The 27,430-nt window shown below is 39.4% G+C and overlaps 1 protein-coding gene across 6 annotated transcripts in view; it reads right to left on the bottom strand.

Moving 5' to 3' along the window:
- Window positions 1-27,430, bottom strand: part of setbp1 (SET binding protein 1) — a 266,412-nt gene that overhangs the window by 73,441 nt on the left and 165,541 nt on the right. The window lies entirely within an intron of this gene.

Genomic DNA, 27,430 nt, shown 5'->3' with positions numbered 1-27,430 from the left:
GAATTACATAGGGTAAAGATGGCACACTGGGAGTGAGTGCAGTTTAAGTTAAGAACTCAGACATCATCAAAAGACCAAAGTTTGTACAGTCAAACTCAATAGATTTTAACCTCGAATTCGTCACGTGGTGTTGGTCATAATGCGCATTTGTATATAAACAGAACATCTGACTGAAAATGCAACCATAATTGGAGATGCAGCTCAGCAGCCCAGCATGGTGTACATTCTGCATTGGTTATTCCCCAGAGTGATTCTTTTATTTTAGTTCAATCCTGTTATCACAGGAGGCAGCTGGCACTTGCACATTTAGAGGAAAGGGCAACTGAAAGAATAGGACATCAATAATTACTCTTTCATGTTTCCAAATGCTGAATTGGCATTAATAATGACCTGGGGGACAGATCTTCATGTGAATGCCCTTGGCTGTATTTGGCCTACGAACAGGAAAGAATGCAAATAATCTAAAAGAAATGCAATGCATTAAACATTTCCAAACTATCTTCACATTGCCCAGGGTCAAAATACTGTAAAACTATACGAACTACTTATTGCTGTTATATTGACATGAAATATTCTTGATGCACAGGTCCCATCTGAAAACCACTTCTGATTTTGCTATAATAGGGCCTACTTTAGCAGCCAGCATTGTATAAACAGGTAGGACACAAGCTTATAAAAGGGAGTGACACAGCATTACACCAAGGCCTCCAAAAAGACTTCTCACTTAATTCAGAGAACAACCAGCCCTTAATATATTCTCTACCATCAGGTGTTTGGAAGGTATTTAGAAAATCACTTCACAATTCAAACTCAGCACTGTATATGTTTGCAGAGAATTGTTACCACACAAATTTTTGTTTCATAATATATTAATAGTTGTCTAATTAGATACTTTTGAACTATCTACGTGTAAAGTTAATTATGTCCTTGACATATGTGTGCTGCTAAATCAATTAAAATATCCAACAAATCTGAATTATTTTAATATTGTTTCATATTATTACATTTTTATCATAATTTGAAGTACAAAAAATTAAATTGAAGCATGTATCATTCTATATATTGCCTATATAACATTTATAAAAATGATAAAATGCAAGGCTTTTTACAAAATATAGTATTTATAACAGTTACTTCATACCTTGTGCTTATTTAATAAGTATGAAATATTCCAGAAGTCAATGACTGATTGGAAAGTGCAGGCAGAAACCCCCAATGTACCTCCTGTGATGAACACTTAAAAGAAGCTATATCGCACTGAGCTGTGGACCAAGAACTTGCATGTGAGATTAAGCTATTGCCCATTTTTGGCTGTTCTGTAACCTTTGATGATTCCATATTTTTAACATTACATCTAAACTAAAGCAAATAGTAGCAGAAATTGGATGATTGGCCCCCTGCTAGCCCAAGATATTACATTTACCTACAGACCATTTCTAAGGAAAAACTATTATACTGTAAACATTTGTCAGTATTTCCGTGCAGTTTCATGAGACTTGTAACATTTATGGATTCCTCTCCAAATTATCCAAAATCCTGATCAAGAAATATTTAGCTATTCCTCATCCTTGCTTGGTTTTGAATTGGAACTCCTTATTCGACAACACTGTGAAGTCACTTTAACCATTTAAGGACTGCAATGGTTCATTACCACCAGCAATGCCTGTATCACATAAAAAGTAAAATTTTAAAAACTGAAGTCATGGTGACAAATAGTGAGCCTGGTTATGTGAATTGCTCTCTGAATCTGTTGAGCAAGCTGCCATCATTTCTCAAGATTAGTATAGCATTTCCAAAAGCTCACTTAAAAACAGTGGAGAGGACTGCCAAAGCACGTAGCATCCCAATGTCATTGTTGGACATGTGGGTTATGACCAAAGGAAAAATGGATGGAGTTGCTTAGTACTTTAGTGCAGGTGCGTTTATTAGGTGGGTCAAAATTTTGTGAAAATTATGAAAAGAAAACTGCCAACATTTACAAAAAAATGTACTAGAAAAAACAATAAAAGCTCCGTACTTTGTCCAGTGTGAACTCCTGGCAGTCCCCTTCTCTCTCTTTTTCTCTCTTACTGAGAGCAATCAGCTCCTTTTTTTAAAAAAAAGTACACTAGTACATACCATCTTTAATTACCAACAAAGTTAACTTAAAACTACACAGGAATTAGAAACTGATGCACTCCACAATGAAGTTACATTCATATTGCAAAATAAACATTAGTATCTACATTAAATACAGCATACAAATGACATTTCCACAGTTAGGTATCTCCATTACTAAAGAAATGGAATATTCTGCTGTGTATGGTGGGAAAGGCACCATAAAGCCAATCGGAGTGCGTCAGCTCAGTCTAAGACTCATTATGAGAATATAGTGAGGCAGACATTGAAATGCGCACACTCAGCGCAACAACAGCAGAATTACAAGGCAATATTTGTGCGTGTGTAAACGCACATGCGTAAGGGTCGAGTGCTCTCCGCCACAATCACCATCTTGAAACTGCTGTAAGAAAATCATGGAAACTCATGCTGAACTGAACACACCTTGTGCTGAAACATCCACTATTCTTCCTTTCAAATAATTCTGCTAAACATGACTTAATCCAGGCTTAACCAATAAAATGTACTGAATTGCATACTTCAGAGCCATACCAATTCTCAACTTTTGGTAGAAGTACTAAAGAAAGATCCAAATCAAAAACAGAATTCTGGGCTAGTATCATTTTACCCTTATGAGAGTGTAAACACTAGTGCACCATCACGCCGCACAGTAGAAATGTGGAGGTTGTCTAGCAATCACTTACATAGGGTTCTGAACAGGCTTGTCCTACTGAAATAGAGAAAGGATGGAAGGATAAAGGAACCAATGAGAAGTGGAACACTCAGGCTACGTCCACACTAGACCAGATAAATCCGCAACTGAAGCTTGTTCTCTTCGTTTTTGATCCTCCATCCACACTGAAGCAGCGTTTTCCTCCCCTGAAAATGGAGCTTTTCTAAAACGCTCTCCAGAGTGTTTAAATCTGAAAACACCAGTTGGGCGTTGTAGTGTGTATGGGGTAACCGGAGGTTTTAAAAAACCTGTCGTCCCTTTCATCGGTGAAGAGACTATGGCTGTAGGAAATGTTTCCAGGGTGACCCCTCTGTGGGAGTGGGGAAGATGTTGGTGGGTCTGTGTGTCTGTATGTGCAGCTATTGTAGTGGTTGTGAGGCTGGTATTGTGGCAGTGAAAAGTACTGGGATGGAGCCATCATATCCCTCAACATTGCAAATCCCTCTGCAACAGAGTTAGTCAGTTTTTCAATGTTCGTCGTCAGCCGGGTCATACTGTCCGTGAACTCCCTGTCGGTTGCCTCCATACGCCCCAGTATTTTTTTTTAGTAAGTCCTCCTGCGCGAAAGCCAACAGCTGTCCGTCGTTTGGCAATTTCCTTTTAAGTTTTTCTCATCTGTAACTGGACAAACACACACCAAGTATACCGTTTCCTCTTCGCTTGTTTTCTGTAGATGTGTCCTACGTATGCCCAGTAGGAGGAGATTCGCTCAAATACCCGTTTTAATGTGGACGGAGGTATTTTCAAAAATGCCTGGTGTGGACGCCTATCGTTTTTACGCAAAACCGGCGTTTTCAAAATTATCCGGTCTAGTGTGGACGTAGCCTTAGTCAAGGGGAAAAAGGAAAGGAAGCATACATAGGTTGGTGAGTGAGCAAAAATCAACCAGGGCTTGATAATTATAAAGTTATCTAGGAAGGAGTTTTAAAGTGACTCAATAAGCTGGGTGGGGGGGATGAGAATGCCTTGGCAAGTAGGATTAAGGGAAACCCCAAGGTGTTTCTACACGTACATGAAAAACAGGTGGATGACTACAGTGAGGGTAGGAACACTCAGAGATATAAAGCAAAAGGTGCATGGAGGTGAAGTATGGAAAGGAAATTCTTAATGAATACTTTCCTTCAGTATTTACCAGTGAGTGGGACTTTGAATGCGGGGTCAGCATAGAGCAGGCTAATGTGCTGGAGCATGTCAAGGTTAAGAAAGCTTCTAAAAGACATTAGGATAGATAAGTCCTCAGGGCTGGACAGGATATAGCCCAGGTTACTAAAAATGTGAAGGGAGAGATCGCTGTGGCGTTGTTGATGATCTGTGCTACAGGAGTGGACCCAGTGACTGGCAAATGTTATTCAAGAAATTAAATAAGGATAATCCCAAACCTTACATCAGTGGGAGGCAAACTATTGTACAGGATTTCAGAGTATTTGAAGAGGTATACTCTTATTGGAGATGGTCAGCATGAAGAGAAATAACTTGTCTGAGAGGTAGTGGGGAGGGTTAGTAAGTTTACAGATGACACGAAGGTTAGAAGTGTTGTGGATAGTGTAGAAGGTTGTCATAGGTTACAACAGTATACAGACCGAGATGCAGAGTTGGACAGAGAAGATGAAGATGAAGATGGAGTTCAATTCAGAGAAGTGTGACGTGATTTACTCTGGAAGATCAAACTTGAAGGTGGAGTACAAGGTTAATGGCAAGATTCTTATTGTGTGGAAGAATCTTAGGTTTGAAGTCCATAGATCCTTCAAAGCTGCAACACAAGCTTATGGGGTGGTATATGCGTTGGCCTTCCTTAGTTATAGGATTGACTTCAAGAGCCCCTGAGAAATGTTACAGCTCTATTCAACTCCAGTTAGACTATACTTAAAGAGTATTGTGCTCAGTTCTGGTTGCCCCATTATGAAAAGGATGTGAAAACTTTAGAGAGGGTAGAGAGGAGATTTACCAGGATGCTGCCTGGTAATTATAGAGCATGTCTTATGAGGAAAGACTGAGCAAACTAGGGTTTTTCTCTTTGGAGTGACGGAGGATGAGAGGTCACTTAATACAAGTGTATAAGATAATAAGAAGCATAAAGTGGACAGCAAGCACCTTTTCCCAGGGCAGCAATGGCTAATATCTGAGGACATCCATTTAAGATGAGTGCAGGAAATTTGAGGGAGACGTCAGAGAGCAGTAAGTACCTGTAAAATCATTTCAGGCGTGGTATTAGAGGCAGATTTATTAGGGGCACCTGGATAAGAAAAATGGAGGGTTATGTGTTGCGTAGGAGGGAAGGATTAGATTGATCATGGAGTACATTTATACTGGTTAGCATCACATCATGGACTAAAGAGCACATGATGAGCTGTACTGTTCTATGTTCACTATCAATGTACTTCTATTAGCAACAGAAAACGTTAACATTTGCACCTTTTCCTAAATACACTTAGTTACAGTTTTCAACTGAACGCAACCCTTCATTCTTTACCTGCATTGAATTTAGACCAAAATATCAGAGTCACTTAGTCATACATCATGGAAACATAACCTTAAGGATAATGGGGTGGTCACGGGAGGCAGAGGAGCAGTTACAGGATTGCATTGGATCAGTGTACTCAGCCGTGTTCAAGGACTCAGGATCTGAATGAATCCACCATGGTTGTCATGGACTTTCTAAAAACAGTTGTAGACAATTGTATCCCCACAAAACCATACAGAGTCTTCCCCAACCAGAAGCCCTAGATAAACCATGAGATCCTCAATCTGCTGAGGGTCAGATCCGAGGCTGTATGGTCTGGCAACTAAGATACAAGAGGTCCAGGGACAACCTCCAGAAAGCCATCTCATGTGTGAAGTGGCAATAACAGTCCAAACTTGAATCACTGAAGGATGCTCAACAGCTATGGCAGGGCTTGAAAACTATTACCCTCTTACAAAGGGAAACCAAGCAACATAATTGACAACAAGACTTTGCTCCCTGATTACCTCAATGCCTTCTATGCTTGCTTAATGACTATCAAAACATGGAGGAACCTTCATGATCTCCCACAGCCTCTGATGAATCTGTGCTTTCCGCCTTAGAGGCCGACGTGACAGCATTATTTAGGAGGGTGAACCCACAGAAAGCATCTGGCCAGATGGGGTAGCTGGTTGAGTACTAAAAGCCTGTGCTGATCAGCTGGCTGGAATATTCACCGAGATCTTTAACCTTTCATTTTCACAGACTGAGGTATCCAGCTGTTTCAAGTAGGCTTCATTTACACCGGTACCGAAAAAGAACAGGGTAATCTGCCTCAATGTCTATTACCCAGTAGCATTTACATCCACTGTGATGAAGTAAGTGCTTTGCGAGGTTGGTGATGAAACATATCAATTTCTGCCTGAGAAGCAACTTGGAACTGCTCCAATTTGCCTACTGGCACAACAGCTCCACAGTAGGTGCTATTTCATTGGTTCTTCAATCAACCTAGGAACATCTGGACAGTAAAGATGCTTACATCAGGATGTTGTTTATAAGCTACAGCTTGGCATTCAAAACTATCATCCTCTCAAAAGTAATCAATAAGCTCCAAGACCTTGGCCTCGATACTTCCTTGTGCAATTGGATCCTTGATTTTCTCACTTGTGAACCTCAATCAGTTTGGATTGGGAACAACATCTCCTCCATAATCTCCATTAGCACAGGTACACCACAAGTATATATGTTTAGCCCCCTGCTCTACTTACAGTATATTTATAACTGTGCGGTTAGGTACAGCTCCATTGCCATATTTAAGTTTGCTGATGACACCACGATTGTTGCCCAAATCAAAGGTGGTGACAAATTAGCATATAGGAGGGAGATTCAACATCTGGCTAACAACAACCTCTCACTCAATGTCAGCAACAGCAAGGAGCTGATAATTGACTTCAGGAGAGGGAAACCAAAGGTCTATGAGCCAGTCCCCATCAGGGGATCAAAGGTGGAGACAGTTAGCAACTTTAAATTCCTGGGTGTTATCATTTCAGAAGATCTGACCTGGGCCCAGCAAGTAAGTGCCAATATGAAGAAAGCATGGCAGCATCTCTACTTCCTTAGAAGTTTGCGAAGATTTGGCGTGATATCAAAAACTTTGACAAACTTCCAACGATTTTGTGATGGAGATATATTAACTGGTTGCATCAAGGCTTGGTATGGGATCACTAGTGCCTTTGAATGGAAAATCCTACCGAAGTGGTGGATACGGCCCACTCCATGATGGGTAAAGCCCTCCTCATCAATGAGCACTTCTACATAGAGAGCTGTCACAGGAAAGCAGCAGGAGTCATCCAGGACCCCCACCACCCAGGTCATGCTCTCTTCTCACTGCTGTCATCAGGAAGAAGGTATAGGATCCTCAGGATCTACTCCACCAGGTTCCACCAGGTTCAGGAACAGTTATTACCCCCCCGCCCCCCCAGCTATCACGCTCTTGAACCAAATGGTTTTTACTTCATTCAACTTCACTCACCCCATCACTGAAGTGTCTCCACAACCTATGGACTCACTTTCACGGTCTCTTCAATTTATGCTCTCGGTATTTATCACTTACTTTTTATTTTTTCTCTATTGTGTTTTGCAGTTTGTCTTTAACACATTGTTTGTCCATCCTGTTGGACGTGGTTTTTCATTGATTCTGTTTTGCTTTGTGTATTTACTGTGACTGCCTGGAAGAAAATGAATCTCAGGGCTGCATATGGCGACTTTGTACCGTTCTGTGTTCTCTATCATGTATCAATGTACTCTTTTTAGCATCAGAAACTGTTAAGAGTTTGTACCTTTTCCCAAATATACTGAGTTACACAGTCTTCAACCCTTCATTCTTTATCTCTATTGAACTCAGACTGAAGTATCAGAGTCAGTGAGTCATACAGCGTGAAAACATGTCCTTCAGCCCAATCATTCCATGCCAGACCATCAAGCACACATTTACACCAACCCTACCTAATCAATTTGCTTCTTCCCATATTCCCATTTAATCCTCCCAGATTCTACCAAACATCTATAGACTAGGGGCAATTTACAGTAACCAATTAATCTATCAGCCTGCACAGGGAGGACAGAGGAGCAGCCAGAGAAAATGCACATGATCAATGGGGGAATACAAAAATCTCCACACAGACAACACCAGAAGCTAGGATCAGGCCCAGAACACTGGAGCTGTGGGATGTTAGCTCAATTAACTGTGCCATTAAACTGCTCAATTTCTGGTCCACTGTAATCCTTCCTCCGATTTGCTGCACAACTCTGTGACAAAGTTTGGCAATGGCTGGCAGGGTTATAAAAGACATAACTTCTACATAGCATAATTCAATTTATACAAAACATCTAAAGGGTTAAAAGATAAAGATGAGTTTTATTTGCCATATGTACATCAAAACATACAGCAACATACTGTACATTGTTTGTTTCAAATCAAACCAGTGAAGATTGTGCTGGGGAGCCACAAGTGTCGCCATGGTTCCAGCGCCAACATAGCATGCCTACAAATCACTAACCGTAACTGTACATCTTCAGACATGGAAGAAAACTGGAGCACCTGAAGGACGCCTACGCAGTCACACAGGGAATGTACAAACTCCTTTAGACAGTGGTGGGAGTCAAATCCAGGTATTACAGCCAGCGCTGTAAAGCAATTGCGCTAATTGCTCTGCTGCTGAGATCCTTTCCTTCGATAGGTTCTGCAGTGATTTTCCATCACCTGACCCAGAAGAGGTAGAGTGGAGGCTTGGGGGAGGAGAGCAATTGGGGTGGGGCAAGAGAATGTGGTAGCACAGATGGTGATTCGTGGTGGTGGGAGCAAGCTTCAGCAGCGCTGACAGAAACCAAACATAGCATATACAAACGTTTGTACTTGACCCGAGTTGTGAGCATTAAATCAGGTGATGGTCTTATCCATGAAAGCTGTGTCTTGCATTTTAATCTATCTATCAAGATTAATTGGAGCAAAACTGAGCAAGAGTTATTACTTGGTGTCCAGATTTTAAAAAATGCATTTTGACCAGGATTAACTAATTGGGTATATTTGACTCCTATTAACACACAAGAGATAGTTTTAGAAAATGCTATGCTTTGTGAATCAGCCACTCTTCCATCTGAGCAATTTACTTCCAAAGCGGAATCCTTCATTAAGAGGCCGCGTGTATTGAGATAAGCAGCTGGTTAGCGCCTCTTTAATTGCTTCCTGCTGCGATTCTCAAACATCTGAACCATTGTTCTATTCATTTGCATATATTAATAAATTCAAAACTTAAAACAACATACACTGCTGATTGTTCTTCTAGGTTAATTACAACATGCTCTCCATGTGGAGCCAAATTGAAAGCAGTTAAATGTTCAAAGCTTTCCATCAGTGAATTTGTTTTTTCTTAAATTAATAACATTAGTGTCTATGGCCTGGATCACTGCAAAACACTCATCTCATCTCCAGGGAATAACCTGCATTTAGTACCTTTTTTTTCCCAAAACAGATTGTAGATCACCTTTCATGTCCCATGTAAAACTCAAGACTGATTCAAAATGCAAGCAGAATCATTTTACAATAAAAAGACACAAGAAGTTTCTATAAATATGTAAAAATAAAAACATTAGTTGGAAGTTTATCTGTGTCCCATACAGGTGAGGAATTGAAAGATGTTGGAATTCAAAGAAACCAGAGTGTACAAATCACCAATAATTAGCATGCAGATACAGCGAGCAATTAGAACGAAAAGAGTGAAAGAACATTTACGTTTAAAAATAGAGATAGCTTTCTTCCAGTATATAAGGGTGAATCAGCCTGGTGTCCCTAACTAAAGAAGTTTATCACTGCAATAGGGGGTGTCCAAGGAAGGTTCATCATACTAATTGTTGGGATGGTGGGTTTGCTTTATAACAAGAGATTAAGCCGACTAGGTCTACACTCTAAAGTTCAGAAGAAAGAAAGGTACAGGTTTCCCCCGCCATCTGAAGGTACAGTGTTCCCATGAAACGGTTCGTAAGCCGAAATGTCGTAAAGCAAAGAAGAAATTACCATTTATTTATATGGGAAAATTTTGTGAGCGTTCGCAGACCCAAAAATAACCTACCAAATCATGCCAAATATCACATAAAACCTAAAATAACAGTAACATATAGTAAAAGCAGGAATGATATGATAAATACACAGCCTATATAAAGTAGAAATACTTTTCCACAGTCATTACTGAACTGGTCTCCGGAGCGAAAATCTCACGCAAGCGCCGTCGGCAGAAAATCTTACGCAAGAGCTGCTGGCAAAAACATGCGCAAGCGCTCTCCGGTAACCTTTAAGCTATGAAGCTGCCAAATCATACCAAATAACACGTAAAAATACACAGCCGATATAAAGTAGAAATAATGTATGTACAGTGTAGTATCACTTATGGGAATTGGGACAGCGCCGAGCACACTGATGATGGTGTGTTAGACGGAGTCATCGGAGTTTGGGTGGTGCAGTGGTGCAGTGCCCCCCCCCGGCCGCTGAGCGATACATTGCCGCAAAGAACGCAGGGGTCCAGCAGTAGCCAGGAGGCACACAGCACATCTTTAAGAAAAAAGCCAAAACAAACATGCTAATTAATTAGGTGCCGCCCGTAATTGTCGGCCCAGATCAGAGGCGATTTCCGATTGCGTCGTCTCTGATCTGGGCCGACAACTACGTGTCGGCTGCACCTAATTAATTAGCATGTTTATTTTGGCTTTTTTCTTAAAGATGTGCTGTGTGCCTCCCGGCTACCTTTGCATTCTCTGCGAATCGGTATCTGTCCGTGGCCTGGGGGTTGGGGTGGTGGGACACTGGGTGTCATCTCTTCGCCTGTTTCCATTAGAGCAGGCAGCTCATCTTCTTCTATCTCAGCCCGCCTCGATGTCGAAGGTCGAGGTTTGTCGTCTGCTGTGGCTGATGTGGAAGGCTTGCTTGACTGCTGAGCCTCGCGTATTTTTCTATCACACAGTTCTTTAATAAGGACTCAAACCATCCTGCAAATATCCCCTAAACCGACGTATCCTTTCAAAATTAAAGTCGTACTTTATCGTTACTCATTTGGTTTCGATTGTTATCCGTTTTTCTTCCAATTGCATCAGCTCTTCATCTGTCAGTTCTTGGTGATGGGATGCCAAAACCTCTTCAACATCATCTTTGTCAACTTCCACAAGCCAAACTCACGGTGTCCTTATTTCGTTCACCACGATCAAAACGCTTAATTATGTCTAGTTTTACCGTAAGTGTAACACCCTTACGAGCTCTTTCAGGCTTTTCCGATACCATAGAACTCATCTTGCAAACGGCTGCTCACAGGCTCGTGTTTAAGCAATGCCGGCGAGAATCCGGGGGAGAGCGGCTGCTCGGGGCGTGCTCTGCCTTTTATTGTGTGCTGATTTTTTATCGCGCGTTGAATTTTTTTCGTAACAGTGAAAACACCTTCTGAAAGCAAAAATAGGGTACTCATGTAGGTCTTTCGTAACAGTGAGGTTTCGTAAAGCAAACGTTCGAAAATCGGGGGACACCTGTACTGTATCAGGAGGGTGTTTCCATGAGAGGGAGGTCTAGAATCAGGTATTAGAATAAGAAATCAGTCACTCAGACTTGAGAGAAACAAAAACTTCTTCACCCAGAGGTTTGAATCTTTGTAGGTCTCCCAGAAAGAGACCTGTGGAGGTTTAGTTGCAAGTACATTCATAAATGAGATGGATAGATATTTAGATATTGTGAATCAAATGATATGGGGTTGGAGCAACATAGTGGCACTGAGATACAAGACCAGTTACTATCTTAATCAATGGCACAGTAGCACGAAGGGCAAAAAGCCTCCTACTGCATTTATTTCTTACATTCTGTTGACTGATTGCCATTTGAAATCTGCAGCAACCTTTTCAGATGCTGAATGTGTAATGAGCATTCATAGTTATTTACTTCTATCCCATACTTGTGGCAATTCCATAAATGTTCAAGACATCTTTAACTAATTTTTTGCTTTTCCTTAAAAAAATTAGATTGAAAGACTTAAAGACAATTTTTTTAAACATATTTGCCTTTCTGTTTATAATGTGATTACTACAGTTGAAATTAATGAACTACTTAATGAACTGCTGATTTCCAGCAGATACTATATTAAATGATAAGTTAGAAAATTTCAAAGTCCAACCTCTCATTGATATAAAGACAGGTAGTTGTAATATTAAGCCAGCCAACGTGCAGAATGAACTGCCATTCACCAATTCAGCCATGGTTGTTTTACCGTGTGTTCTCCCTTGGGGCATCATTTCAGTCATCTCAAGCTACAGAAACAGCTGCATGTATCATGATTGATTTGGAAACAACGTGCAATGGCAGCACAGTTTAAACTGTCCCCTGTGGGGCAGGGGGATGGGAAGGATGTCGTAACAAAAGCCAGGTGATTAGGCTCCAGCCACTCACCTTGGGTTTGGTTCAGAAAGTAAACACAGAACAAAAAAAAACAGTAGTGGTTACTACAAATCAGTGGAGTTCTTAATCTGACAAAAATCACACTGAGAAACTTACAATAGCAGATTTATTACAAACACAGCCAGTCATCTTCCAGCAGGCTCATTATACCTCAATATGACAGGCTCCTGTGGCAAACTGACTCCCCCCCTCCTCCCCCACCATCCCTTTAACTCCTACACTTAGCATGCAGCACATGCCAGAAAAGCTGAAACAGGGCCAATAAAAATGCTTGCAATCTCGGAAGGGTCAGTCACACTGATGCAGTTGTATGATTATGCTTTCTGCTTACTGTAGAGTAGGGCACTGAATTATATCAGATCTGTCAGGATTTGAAAGTACACGTTAAAGTTATTATAAATGACATTTGAAGCCGTAATGTTGACTATCCTTTGCAATCAACTTGTTTAATTTAGACATAACTATCAAATTAATTAGACAAGCTCGCTTATTTTTCTATCTTAATTCTAATAAAGAAGTAGCTACAATGAAGCTTTCCAGAAGGGTGGAGGGCCAGCAGCTTGCCATCAACCCTGCTCCATTTGAGTAAAGGAAGGATTACAATATACTGCACACTTTCATTTTGTTAATCATGCCAGGACATTACACAATAAATTGGTGTAAAGTATTACATATTATCTGCCCATCTACCTAAGAGTTACTTCAGTTATCCTAAATTTGACTGCCGAAATTCATTATCATTTAGCATATGATGCATGCAAATGATGAATCAACCAATGGGTTCATCACCTTTCAAGTGGTACAGCAGACAGATGACAGTCAAGCAAGACTGGGTCATCGCATAAACACTCCTCTCAATCCTTTAACTCCAACAAACTCCTCAATGGAGTGCAGTTAATGTACAGGATGAACCCGAAACTTTTCTACCTCCGCTGCAGAACCAAAGTCACTCCAACCTCAGTCGTTGAATTGCAGCATACAGGCAACACCTGTGTATCTGCAGACAAGGCTGTGCTCCAGGTCACTGTTGAGTCCTGGTTAAAACTGCTGTTTGATGAACTGCTGACTTCCAGCGGATACCATATTAAATGCTAGGTAAAAAATGACCAAAGTCCAACCTCTCATTAGTACAACGACAGGTAGTCGTAATATTCAGACAGCCTATATGCAGAATAATCTGCCAATCACCAATTCAGCCATGGCTGCTTTTACGGTGTGCTCTCCCTTGATACGTCATTTCAATCTGAGGGAGAATGGGCCTAATACTCAATGTATCAGAATCAGAAACAGGTTTATTATCACTGCCATACTGTATGTCATGAAATTTGTTGTTTTGTGGCAGGGACATAGAGCAAAACAAAAAGTTACTAGTAAGTTACCAAAAAAAACTAGTGCAAAAGGGGAATAGTGAAGTAGTGCTCACAGACCGTTCAGGAATCTGATTCCTAAATCACTGAGTGGAAGGGCAGGGTCCTCCACTATCCTGCTCTTACCACAATACCTCTTCTATTTCACCATTTCATGCTAAAAATAATGCTGATTTTACTTTTTATCAGAGATAAATCAGTTGCTCACTCCTACACCGGTACCCACGGGTAAATGATTTCAGTGAAACTCAATATTTTAACATGTTGCTATCAGGTCCGTTCCATAAGCCAATGAACAAAGGGGGATAAACAGCCTAATCAGGTACAATTTGTGGTCCAGAGTGAATACTTGGCTAAATCTTACGATTTCATCCAGGCATCTGTGTGAAACAGATCTTGTCTAGATGCCTGGCTAGAATGACAGTCCCTGATCTTCCATGTTCCTCCTTACCTGGTCCAAATACAAGCAAAAATAGCCCAAAGCATCCTAGAGTGTGGCTGAGTGGCAACATTATCTCCAACAGCACAATAAGGAGGCCCAAAAGCTTCTGCTCAGAAACACTTCAGAACTATTAAACCTGAAGTAAATAATTTAAATAATAATGTTTGTTCAAATAATGAATAATAACATAAAAGGACCTGGAAATAATTATAAAAATTCAAAATAAGTTTGTTTAAAAATGGAACTTACCTTCCCCTTTTGTCTCTTAATCCAAACCTACACAGCCCATTGAAAATCACTGTGCCCAGGGAACTGACAGACAATTCCCCAGTATATTGCTGCAGAATCTCACCAAGACCGGGGTCAGCCTTTCAAACTCAAATGGAGTTCTGAGTGCACAACGAACTGCCAGATTCTGCCTATAGAACCTGTCTGAAAGTCAAGACATTCATATCTCGACAGCAATAGCTTGGAAGTCCAGGACAAACTATTGCTTAGTGCAAAATGGCTGCAGTTCTGTTCAGAACCCCTGGCGGTGAGAACCAGCCCATGTTGTTTAAGATTCAGGCATTGAAAGTACTATGATTGTGTGTGTGACCTTATGAAAAATGCACATAAAGCAATAAATAGCCTATTAATGTTTAACCTTCCAAACGTGGAATGCCGAAAGAGAGTACAAGATAATCTTCAGACTGGGTTGAAAACTCGGCTCTGCAGCTTGACGACAAGTAGTGTTCATGGGTCATTTAATAAATATTGGAATAAGAATATTTTATAAAGTGCTGAAACAAAGAATGAAATAAAAGAAAATCAGATTATCATTTTTGAATCTGTTCTGAGCACAGGCAAATTGATCTGGATAGCTAACATTGCACTACTGTCTAAAAGGGGTGAAAGTACAAATAGGCCAATTACCTATTTTGAAAATTCTGAAGGGCATTTTCAAATATCAAACAGCTCAGAATGATCAAAAATGGTAAGCATAGGTTTGTCAAATGAGTGTTGTGTTTGACTGAAATGAATGAATTTTTGAGAAAGCAAAGCGTATCAATGAGGGTAGAATACTTGATGTTGGCCACATGAACTTCAGCAAGACCTTTAACAAGTTCTACCTGTGACCCAGGAGGAAGTGACAGTTTGATCTGACGTTTGGCTCAGATCAGAAGACAAAAGGCGATGGTCATCAGGTGTTTGATGACTGAAAGACTACTTGCATTGAAATGCAGCAATGATTCATACCAAGATGAAGGGATCATAATTTTTAAAATACAGACATTTGAAGTTAATGGCTGATGGTTTATTAAGTTTTAAACTGTAGAAGAACATCAGGGTAGAAGGAAGTGACAAATGGAGTTTGAACCACTATAATGTGAAGTAGCATGATTTGACAAGCCAAATAAGACAAAGGAATACACAAAAAAGCTGGGACACCCAGATGGGCAGGAGAATACAGGAACAATAAACCATTCACAGAAGATAACATAACAAGTGCTTCATTTGTTGGGTGCAATAGAGAGCAATATTCTCAGCCTTGCAAGAGGAGAAACTCACCCCTCATCTCCATCAAGCACAGCTTTCTTTATATGTTGACTCCCTCATTTCAATGAAACTCCTCTGCAATTCCTCCAATGTATGCACATCTTTCCTTAAATACAGAGGCCAAAATATTTTTTCAGTGTTTCAGGAGCAGTTCCACAGCAGTTGGAAAATTCCCTTACAGTTTCCCTACTTTTATACACCATACCCATTACAAAAATGGGCAGCACCCGATTAGATTTCCTAAATACTTTCCTAAGTACTCACAGTACTTGCACACTAATACTTTGCATTTCATTTACTCGGGCACCACTTCTCTTTGTACCACAGCATTTTATTGTTTCACTTAATTTAAGCAATAATTTGATTTTTTTTATTCTTTCAATTGAAATGGACCACCTCACATTTTACTCTATCAGCCAAATTCTTGACTATTCTTTTAAGTTCATCTTTTTGCTAACTCTTCGTGTACTCCTCAGAACATGCAAGCCCACCTATTTTTATACCATCATAAAATGTGGCTGCAGTACACTCAGTCCTTTCATCCAAGTCATCAATGTGTAGATTATAAATAGTTGAGACCCGAGGAATGAACTCTGTGGCATCCCACTAGTTACAGACTGCTGATCTCTTTATCTACACTCTTTTCCTTGTAGTAGCCCTTCACTTGGCACCTCTTCAAATGTTTTCTGGAAATTCAAAAACACCTACTTGTTCAAAAGTGAAGTAAATTTATTATCACCATATACAACCCTAAGATTCATTTTCTTGTGGGCATACTCAATAAATCCTTAATAGAATAATAATCATTACAGAATCAATGAAAGACTGAACCAATTTGGACATTCAACCAGTGTGCAAAAGACAACAAGCTGTACAAATCCGAAAAAGAAAGAAATAATAATAATAAATAAACAATGAATATGGAGAACACGAGATGAAGAGTCCTTGAAAGTGAGTCCATAGGTGGTGGGAACATTTCTGGGGATAGGGGAAAGTGAAGTTCAGTGAAGCTATCCCATTTGGTTCAAGAGCCCAATGGTTGAGTGGTTGAGGGGTAACATCTGTTCCTGAACCTGGTGGTACGAGTCTTAAGGCTCCTGTACTTTTTTCTGATGGCAGCAGCAAGAAGAGAGCTGACCTGGATGGTGGGGCCCTTATACAAGCACTATTTGTTACATCCTTAAAGAATTCTTGCAAACATCGTAAATTATGTCATTTTCATAAAATAATGTTGACTCTGCTTAATTGCTTAATGATTTCTTGAATGTCCAGCTATTATCTCCTTAATCTCCATGAATGGTGTTTGATCTGTATGAATAGCATTTGATCTATATAAATGGTATGCTAGATAAAATTTTCACCAGTACCTTAGAACACGTGACAATAATAAACTAATTTATCAATTTCATAATGGATTCCTGCATTTTCCCAATGACAGATGTTAAGTCAACTGGAAAACTGCTATTATAGGGTGCACGATGGTGTTACATTTGTGGTCATGGCAGATTGCAACCAAAGCATCGACTTTGTCTGCAGCCACTTCCTTTAAAATACAAGAAAGAGCAGGACATTAAGTTGTGGAAGTGATTGGACTGGAGAGGGTAAAAACATAGAAAACCTACAGCACAATACAGGCCCTTCGGCCCTTAAAGCTGTGCCAAACATGTCTCTACCTTAGAACTAGCTACGCTTTTCCCATAGCCCTCAATTTTTCTGAGGTCCATGTAGCCATCCAGGAATCTCTTAAAAAGATCCTATTGTTTCCACTTCTACCACCACTGCCGGCAGCCCACTCCACACACTCACCACTCCAAGTGTAAAAAAACTTACCCCTGACATCTCCTCTCTACCTACTTCCAAGCACCTTAAAACTGTGCCCTCTCGTGTTAGCCACTTCAGCCCTGGGAAAAAGCCTCTGACTATCCACACTATCCACATGCCTCTCATCATCTTACCCACCTCTATCAGGTCACCTCTCATCTTCTGTCGCTCTGAGGAGAAAAGGCCGAGTTCACTCAACCTATTCTCATAAGGCATGCTCCCCAATCCAGGCAACATCCTTGTAAATCTTTGTACAAAACACAGTGGAAAGTTATGAGTGGAATGATTTGTTTTCTTTGGAGAGATTTAATCATAATACATAATGTTATAAAGAAGTTTAGATAAAATAAGATAGGCATACTTTTTGGTAAAGAGGTCAATAAACAAGGATATTGCTTTGAAGTACTGGGTAAAAGGTTTAGAAGTTAGTTTAAGAGAATTTTTTTTTTCTCTTGGTCAGAATATGGAACTCAATGTTAAAACAGCCAATACATTTCCAAGTATGCACACATGCCCTATATAAGGTTGTGAACCAAGGGCTGGAAGTGAGATTACATTGCATAGCTCCCCTTTGGCAAGAAGTCATGGATGGGGATCCAGTTATTGCTGGAGATACAGTGGCAAGAAGAAACAACAAATCAGCAGCAGTTCAAAGGACTGGTCTTTGAATAGAAGGACGTCCCTTTAGAACAGAGATGAGGAAGAATATATTTAGCGCTGAGGGTGGTGAATCTGTGGAACTTATTGCCACAGATGGCTGTGGAGGCCAAGTCATTAGGTATATTTGAAGCAAAGACAGATAGTTCTTGATTGGTAAGGACATGAAAGATTACAGTGAGAAGGCAAGAGAATGGGGCTGAGAAGGGAAAAAAAAACAGCCATGATCGATAGTGGAGCAGAGTTGATGGGTCAAGTGGCCTAATTCTGCCCCAATGTCTTATGGTCTTGGCTGTTTCAGGCAGCACAGAAAAAAAAATGTATGCATCAGGCTGCTAGAGCTCCCTCCATTCTTTCCACACATTTTCTGTTCGCTAGCTCACGGATCTTCAGGAGGCTGTTGAGCAGCTCCTTTTCATTTAAGACAAGGCAGAGCTTCCAAACCAGAATGCCCAGTTCCTGGTTATACTCATTGAATTATCGAAGTATACAGCATAAACATGAGCCATGTGACTCATACATTGTAAACCTTTATGCCCACTGACATGAAACCTATTAACCCTGACTAGGTCCATAGCACCTCATAGTATCAGGTGCTAATTATAGTAGTCATTAATTGTCTGCCGGGTGCTATCTGAAGAGGCACTTTCTTCATTGGTTCCTTGTGACCTCCAATGTGGATTGTATTGTAGCAATATTTCTGTCACCACCATTGATTTGGGGGTGAGGCTGATGGCTACAATAGAGATTATTAGGCAGTGGTCAATGAAACAGTTATGGTGAAAGTGACGTGAACAAAATAATAGCCTCTCACTCTGAGTGAGGCATTTCCAATCGGGAAAAGGGGATGAATTGAAGAGGAGGCTGATCCTTCCTCTGCTGACATGTCTCCCCTGCTCGGATACCTACAGTAGCTCTCCTATAGTCTGTCATAGTGCTTTACACTACCCCCACCCCCCAAACCAACTATACTCCTCACTCCACCCATAGCCACTGGCATCAGGTGCCTTACACTCTGAAGTAACTCATCACTTGTTATTCAAAGACAAACATTGTGGTTGTTCTCACAGATGAAATGCAAGGGAGAGAACAGGAGGAAAGGAACTGGATACAAGAACAAGGACTATGCTGAGGGTGTAGCGAACAACTGCTGTGAATGCTGTGGAAAGGTCAAGGGTGTTAATTGAACAGCAAAAGTTAGAAAAAGAAATGAAAGACACTGACCAATGCATCTTAGTGATAAATTATTAATAAAATGATGGTTTATCAATGAAACAACTTCCTTTTTTTTACACAGATCTGAGTGCGATTAATTGCTTGAATTTGACAAAATCCTTATGAACACCTTGTGTTATAGTCCAATTATTAGCAAAATTCACTGACCACCCATTACGTACAACAGTTAATGTATAGGAGGTTAACTTATTGTATGATAACCCAATCTTGAACCCAATAAAACCAAAAGATATTTTTTAAAGACAGTTTTGTTAAAGTCAATTAAACAATGAGAAGCATGGTTGATATTATTTAAGTTGAGAACTTCATTCATAAAGCAACTGTTATGTAAAATAAAATGTTTTCCTTCACTCTTTATTAGAATTACCTTAATCTCATAAACATGCTTCAAACAACAGTGATTAAGTTCAGCCAAATTAAAATTTGATTTACTCCATTAAGTGGTTTTCTCTTTTTTTTTCCCTTACACAATAAATCTACAAACATGTTGTATAAAACAGATAATTTTAGCTGGATGACATTCTTGCCCCAAGTGCCAGTTCATTATGTAAACAATGAGGTTTTAGAATGACAAAACATAATTGGAATAAGTGGAATGCTGTCATTCTTAATGAGGTATTTTAGATTCAATTTACAACATACATTAGATATTTATTAATGATGACAAAATTTTTAATACTGGCCCAAAAGAAGCAACTGTTTTCGTCCCCTTTTAAAAAAACCACTCGTGATCGACTCTTCCTATCAAGTGGGAGATGGAGATTTGGTGAGTCATGATGTACAAGAGCAATAGCTTTGGCCTGAGTCTGCAGGCCAAATGCTGGAGTAGGTTTATTGCTCAACTTAAAAGGACAGCACATAATTTCAGAGAAAACAAGACCATAAATATGATGACTAGCTCCTTGTTTTCTTATATCTAATCAACTATCAGAGAAGCAGGGTCTAAGCTTCCATGTCCACTCTAGTGAAAGATCATCCAGTTATTGTCCACTACTTATAGCAACTGTTCCCACTGACAACGGTAGTCACGCCAAAGGCTAATGATTCATATGTGCATAAGGAAATTCTCCAAAAGCCCTGGAAAAATGGTATAACTTTTCCCCTGCACAAAGTTATTCTAGTGCTTATTTCTGTGATTTGGAATTTCTAGCCAGTTCAGTTTAAGTGGTTGAGTAACATTACATTAAATGATTTGTCCTAATAGGATATGGATGTCATATGCAAAATTGCTTTGTACTCTGCCAACAATACCGGTAAACATTAGATAAATTACTTCCATTATATTTCTCACAAATAGAAAATCTGCTGAAAATATACTCTATGCTTCCATAGCAATGTCAAGCCAGTACTGGCATAATTGTCAGAAGAGCATCCATCAAATTTAGAGGAGAAAAGAGAAACAAAGAATGGAGAATGGTGTCTCTTACATCAGAATGCTGTTCATCGACTTCAGTTCTGCATTCAATACATTCAAACTGTCCTTGTAGGTCTCAAACACCACCCTCTGTAACTGGACGTTCAACTTCTTGATGAGGAAACATTAAACAAACCATGTTGTCTATCACTATCTCTAGCTCTATCAAGCTGAGTACTGGCATCCCCCAGGGCTGCGTATTCAGCCGCTCCTGTTCAGACTGCAGACGACAACTGTAATGCTAGATCCAAATCTAACCACATCATTAAGTTTGTCGATGACACAACAGTTGGCCACATCAGCAATGAGCCGGCATACTGAGAGAAGGTAAAGAGGCTTGTGGACTGGCGCAAACTCAACGCAAACAAGACTAAAGAGATGATTGTAGACTTTAGGAAGATGCAAGCTGACCAGTCCCCCTACTGCACATCAATGGGTCCTCCATGGAGAGAGTCAGGAGCACCAAGTTTCTTGGACTGCACGTGATGCATTACCTCTGCTGCTTCTTAAGTCAAGAAAGATCCTCCCTGATGGGAGCAATCAGAAGATTGCATGCTCTGAATGGTGGCAGTCCTCATTGATGGATGTTGCCCTCTTGGAGATGTCCTTGACGATAAGGAGGGTCGTACTTGCGATGGGGCTGGCTGAGTATATAACACTCAGCAGTCTTTTTCGATTCTGTGCATTGAAGCCTCCAAACCAGGCGGTGATTCAACTAGTCAGAATGCTCTCTGCCATACATTGAAGAAATTGACAAGTGTCGTTGGTGACATTGCAAATCGCCAAAAACTCATGAAGTAGAGCTACTGTTGTGCCTTCTTTGTAATTTCACAGCAGTTGTAGTGATATTAAACCGGATTCTGATTCCACTTTCATTAGTATGTTCAGCCCAGGACAGATCCTCCAAGATGTTGACACCCATGCCTCTCAAATGTATGCCATCGTTCTCATTTCCCAATACTGAAAAATTACTCACGTTGAGTTTAATGTAAGACACATTTTCTTATCAACGCTTGTGTTACGCTGTCATTCTGAATTATTAATTATATTAAAATTGATTGTGAGTATATCTCAGTTTCTTCTACCATTACAACCTTGTCAAAAATACATTCCTTTTAAATATTGCAATAAACACTAGTTTCAGAACCAAATGAACAGAGCAAGGCAACTCAATCGTTTGATCATTATGATGCACCCAGTGGTAGTTTCCAAATAGTTAGCTTTCACTGAATATCTTTGATATCACCAGTTCAAAAACATCTGTGGCTAATTTACTCAAAGCTATTTCAATGTGCGATATCAAAGTTAAATTTCATCATGCATGCTGAGAAACTACTGGATTTCTGAAAAGTACTGGTATGGTACTTGATCTGAATTCTTAATCATCCCTAAGTGGAAGAGTAGGAAGAAATATACAAAAGAAAATGTAGCTTACCTTCAATAGTCTCATATTCCCGCCATGCTGTTCTAATTAGAGATCTTCCTGTTATCGACAGCTGTTGACAGCTGTTCAGTAAAAGGTGTTGGCTCATTTGGACTGTTCTATGTGATAACCCTCACAACAACTCCACTGACAGTATGTTCTCAAGCAGGACCAGCTTTACTATTATTGTAAGGTACCCAATGTTGAGCCTCTATGAAAAACAATATATTTATTTATCCCAGACAAGAAAGATGTGAAATGAAAATTCATTCTGAATCTTGTATTGCAGCCCTTGCTTTTTACTTTAATTACATTATCAAAAAATTGCCTGTGTATTTTCAGTTTGTCATATAATTTATGGGATTAGTGGTGCATTTGCAGTAAATGTTAGAGCAGCTCTTCTGAAGTTGAAAAGTGAGCTGTTAACTTTCTTCAATCCATAACCATATCATGGACTATATATCTGTTTGCAATGATCGTTAATATTTCATGGCATCAGCACTCAGTGGTTTTCAGTCACCTCTATGACAAGGCCAAATAAGGGATTATCCAATTTTGGGATGGTAACATATCACATTGACTTTAAAAAGGCAATCAAAGAACAAATAAAAACAGCAGATGCCAGAAATCTGAAGTAAAAGAGGGAAATGATGGAAAACACTGAATTGCCACCCTTTCATTCTTACACTTAATAGAATTTGTAGCTATAAGATAACATAATTATTAACTCCTTTGCATAAACACAAGGAAAAATCATAAACTATTTATTTGCCTCTTGTCATTTTTGCTAGAATTATGAAATTTGAGAAGCCTGTGGAATATCAAGTAAAGGAGATCAGGGCCACCAATAATGGGTGATTGCCTTGCTATGTTTGGAACAGCTCTGGTATGAGTGACAGGAGGAAGAATGGTCCCATAGGAATGGCCAGTCAGAAAGCAGGTCAGGCAGAATCTATGATATGAAACTCCATGACAGTCATTCCACTAATAAGCTGTAAAATGGAAGGACGCTATCAAAGCACTGCAAGGTTCAAGAAAAAAGAATAACCCAACAGTGCTTGAGATAGGATATAAAGAATTTGTTTCTAATCATGCATTTCTTTGTAGCAGCTTCCGAGATTGTAGATACTTGAATACTCGTAATCAATTAAATCAGATCATGGGGTTCATGTCTTGAGACCAAGTCAGGGAAGATTGGGCAGTTGGAAATGAGGCAACTGAATGAACAGATAGCAATGATGTTCATTCATTCAGATGATTCTTCATCCCATCATTTGTACCAGAGCCTGTTCCAACATTACAGCAAGACAACTACCTATTATTGGTTGCCCTTATCTCCTTATTCCACAAACTCCCCAAGTTCCATAGTTTCAAGAAAAACAGGCACAAGGTGGAGTTTATGATGTTCTTCATGCTTATGCCCAGGAAAAATGAAGTTAACAATTATGTGATAGCTACAAATTCTAACAAAGATAGAAAGGATCATAAATTCGTATTATAATCTTTTATGCACATGTTTCTATAATCAAGCAATTATTCTCTAGTGACTGGATTGAAACATCAGATCCCTGGCATGGACAATCTCTTTCATGTACCTATGATTTTCATGCATCTGTTGCATTCACTTTTGATTTTGTTTTAGTAATCATACTGAATTTGGGAACAAGTTTCCCCACATTCAAATTTCATGACATACAGCTTGTCAGTGGTAATGAACTGGATTCCGATTCTGATTCTGGGAAAAATGAAGCAAAGACACAGAAGTTCATTTTTTGTCTTTGCATACAATAAATTAAGGATATAAAGCCAAAGGTGTCATTATATCTGATATTCACTGATTGCTAAGGTAATTAATACCTCTCTGTATTTTTGTATTGGTTACCACATATAATGCTTTGGCAGTTCTGACAGAAACATTTTCCAGCTGACAGTTTTTGAGTTCCCTTTGTACTTAAGACACCAGCAGGATCGTTGTGTTTGATACATACAAAACTGAAATTATAACAATGTATTATATGCACAAGCATAACAATGTGAAAGGTGTCTGCAGACAAGCCACCATGCTAAATAGCGAAGAAAAGTTGGCTACTGGAATTGTATTTAGCTCACCCAGAAATAATGAAAAACATTCCTCTGGATTTAAGTCTTTTATTGACAGATTTTGTGCTTCCAATTTTTAGTGTAAATAGTAAGACCACACCTCATTACTCGGTGTTGGTTAGGTAGGAGAGGTAGTAGATAAAATGATCTAATCCTGTCCTGTTTGTCATGCACATTCCAGAAATCAGCAACCAGCAATTTTTATCTGATATCTTTCCATTTCCCTTGCACAGGAGTCGCAAGATTAATTGTATTAATACTTTTAACGTGGTATCTTAGGTAAAGTGATCCAATACAGATCAGGAATAGCAGAGAGTTACCAGAGTATGTAACATAAAAATTTCAGAATACTTTTAGAACTGCAAGTTAAAAAGGACATCAAGAGTAATTGAGTGAGTGAGGCCTCCGTTAGTCAGGGTCGATCACGGATTTTGCATCCTGGCTGTCTAGATACGCAAGCCTGGGCAGTACCATATGGACAGCAAGCTGTTGCCCATATAGCAAGTTCCTCCCATCTGACTGACTCAAAGAGAAATTACCTATTAGATATTAAGGTATTTTATAAATAACTCAATAGAAAATCATGTCAGCAGACTGGCCCTTACACAGAAGTCTTTCAAATATGAAATATGTTATTGATTTGCTAATGAGATGATATTAAGTAAACAACAAGTAATCTAAATGTTATCTCATTGGTTTGTTTTCCTTTTACATTTTAACTTGGATAGAATCGTTTTGCTTAATTTTTGGCAACCAGTAACACTTACAGATCCTACCTTACTGGGTGAAGCACAGCCTTTCCTGGTCTTAATCTAATTTAGACCCAACTTTACTTCTGATTAACGATCAGAGTAATCACTACTCACCCTTCTAATCCTTGTTCTAATTACATTAAATCTATGCACCTGGTAGGAAACAAGCACTCTTTATTTACCTTATTAAAGCTGTTCATAATACTCTATACCTCAGTTAGTCTCTTTTCAGCCTTTTCTGTTCCAGAGAAAACAATCCCAGTCTTTCCCATCTTTCATCATAACCTGATATTTTCCAGCACCAGCAATTTCCCCACACCCCCTCGAACACAAATACACTTTTTTTCTCTTTCTCGTTCCACAGAGTGTTCATGTTGTGGTCTAACCTAACCAGGGTTGTAGGTTTCAGTTCAATCTCCCTGAATTTACATTCTATGCCTTTGAGAAAATGTAGGAAAACACCCCATATTGACTTGCCCTGCTTCCTTAAAGAATCAGAGGCTATGTAGTCAGAGGTTCTCTTGTTTATCCAACTTTCCATTTTTTGAGTATTCCTTCACCTCCTCTGGCCTCTCTAAATGCATTAATTCACTCTTCACTGGCTTAAATTCCATTCACCATTTCTGTCAAATGGCCAGACCATCTTCGATCTGAAGCCTTCACTATCAGGGTAAAACAAATATCAGTTTTTGTATATCTGTAAATATGCTCATCAAGCCCTTGAGATTTATGACTAAGTTGTATACAAAAAGGTGGCACCGTGAGTCTCACCGGCAAACAGCCTTCCTTTGCAAAACTGCCATCAAACAATTCTCTATGCTATTGGACACTGAACTAATCTTTCATACAGTTGCTAATTTCCCCCAGTATTCTTAAGAACATTCTTGCATGGAATATAATTCTTTGACCTACCTGCCACATGGGACTTTATTATAAGGCTTTGCTAAAATGCACAAATAATCCGTATCAACTCTCCTCAAAAAAGTTAGACAAAATTCTCATTTAATAAGTTAATGCCAACCATTCATTATATATCTGTCTTTCTAATGAAGACGTACTGCTTCTCAGAATTAATTTCAATAACTTGTTGATTGCAGATATTAAAATGGTTTACAATTTACTGTTTTTGCCCTTCGGAACAATAGTACGATATTAACTATCCTCCAATCTTATGCCAGGGAGATTGCAAGTGATGGACAGAGCTTCTACAATTCTCTGCATTGCTTCTTTTAACAGTCAGGATTATAATTAACCTGGTCCTGGTGAGGTATCCATTTAATTAGTTAAACTCTTCATTCCTTCCTCTTTTATTATGTAGTATTCTACACTTTTCCAACTGTGACACTGGTATTGTTTCTTCCTTTTAGGAAGCATAATACTTCCTCCTCTTCTTGACTCTCTGCAATATTAAGCACTCTGTTTCCTGACATAAGCTTGCCATATTTGCCACCTTACACTCTATGCACCTGGTTATCCAGGGCTGTGGATATCTACATTTATTCGGAGGTTGATCTACCTTTGAGTAGTTACTTTGGCTCCACTTTTGCCAAATTAGTTTTCATCTTCATTTTAGAACTTTTATTCCTATTGTGTCTCTGTGATAAAGTTTAAGGGAAAGGGGGATTCTCAAGATTCCTGTAAACAATGGATTCAGTACTGACTATGTCTGTGACTGCAGTGTGTTTGAATAATGTCTCACAGCTGCCTTCTTTGGAGCAACATAATTAAAGTTTGCCCAGATCCACATCAGATGTCTCTGGGCTTTTCACACCTTTTGACAAAAAGCAGTACCTGATGGAAATTAGACAGAACATTATTTTCTTAATTAAAGCATAAATTTGACATATATTCTTATCTTTGTAATTAAGTTGTGGCTCCAACAAACCAGGTAGGACATTCTTTTCTTTAATTAAGGTGGCTGGAGTGTCTAACAAATTGATTGTACTTTTGTATCAATAGTCCATTGACTTGGCTGGAATAGTTATCAAACTGATTGTTCTCTGTATCAATAGTCCATTGACTTGACCGGAATGGTTATCAAACTGATTTTGTTCTTTTGTATCAGTGGTCTTATAACTTCTGACAATTCTGACATCGGGCAGTGAACTTGTAGAACCGCCGCGGAGATGAGAAAGGACCTCTCCCTGATGTCGGGTCCAAGTTCACTCGCCGGCTGAGCTCGAAGAAATAAACGGGTGAAAAGTTAAGTAACGATCTTTTTGTGCTGTCGTTATTTGATCTCGCAAAGTTACGTTTACATCTGAACTTTTCGTAATTAAGCACAATCCAAAGAAAAATCTCTATTACTGGTGCTCCTTTCACCTGCATTTCCTAAAACTTGCTACGTAGCACCCAAAAAGACACTTATGCAAGCAGATTCAGAATTCTACAATCTCGTACACTGACTGCATCCCAGTTAACGTT

Source organism: Mobula hypostoma, chromosome 3 (genome assembly GCF_963921235.1).
Source record: "Mobula hypostoma chromosome 3, sMobHyp1.1, whole genome shotgun sequence".
NCBI lineage: Eukaryota > Metazoa > Chordata > Chondrichthyes > Myliobatiformes > Myliobatidae > Mobula > Mobula hypostoma.
The sequence above is the reverse complement of the archived record's forward strand: the minus strand, read 5'-3'. Positions and strand labels throughout refer to the sequence as shown.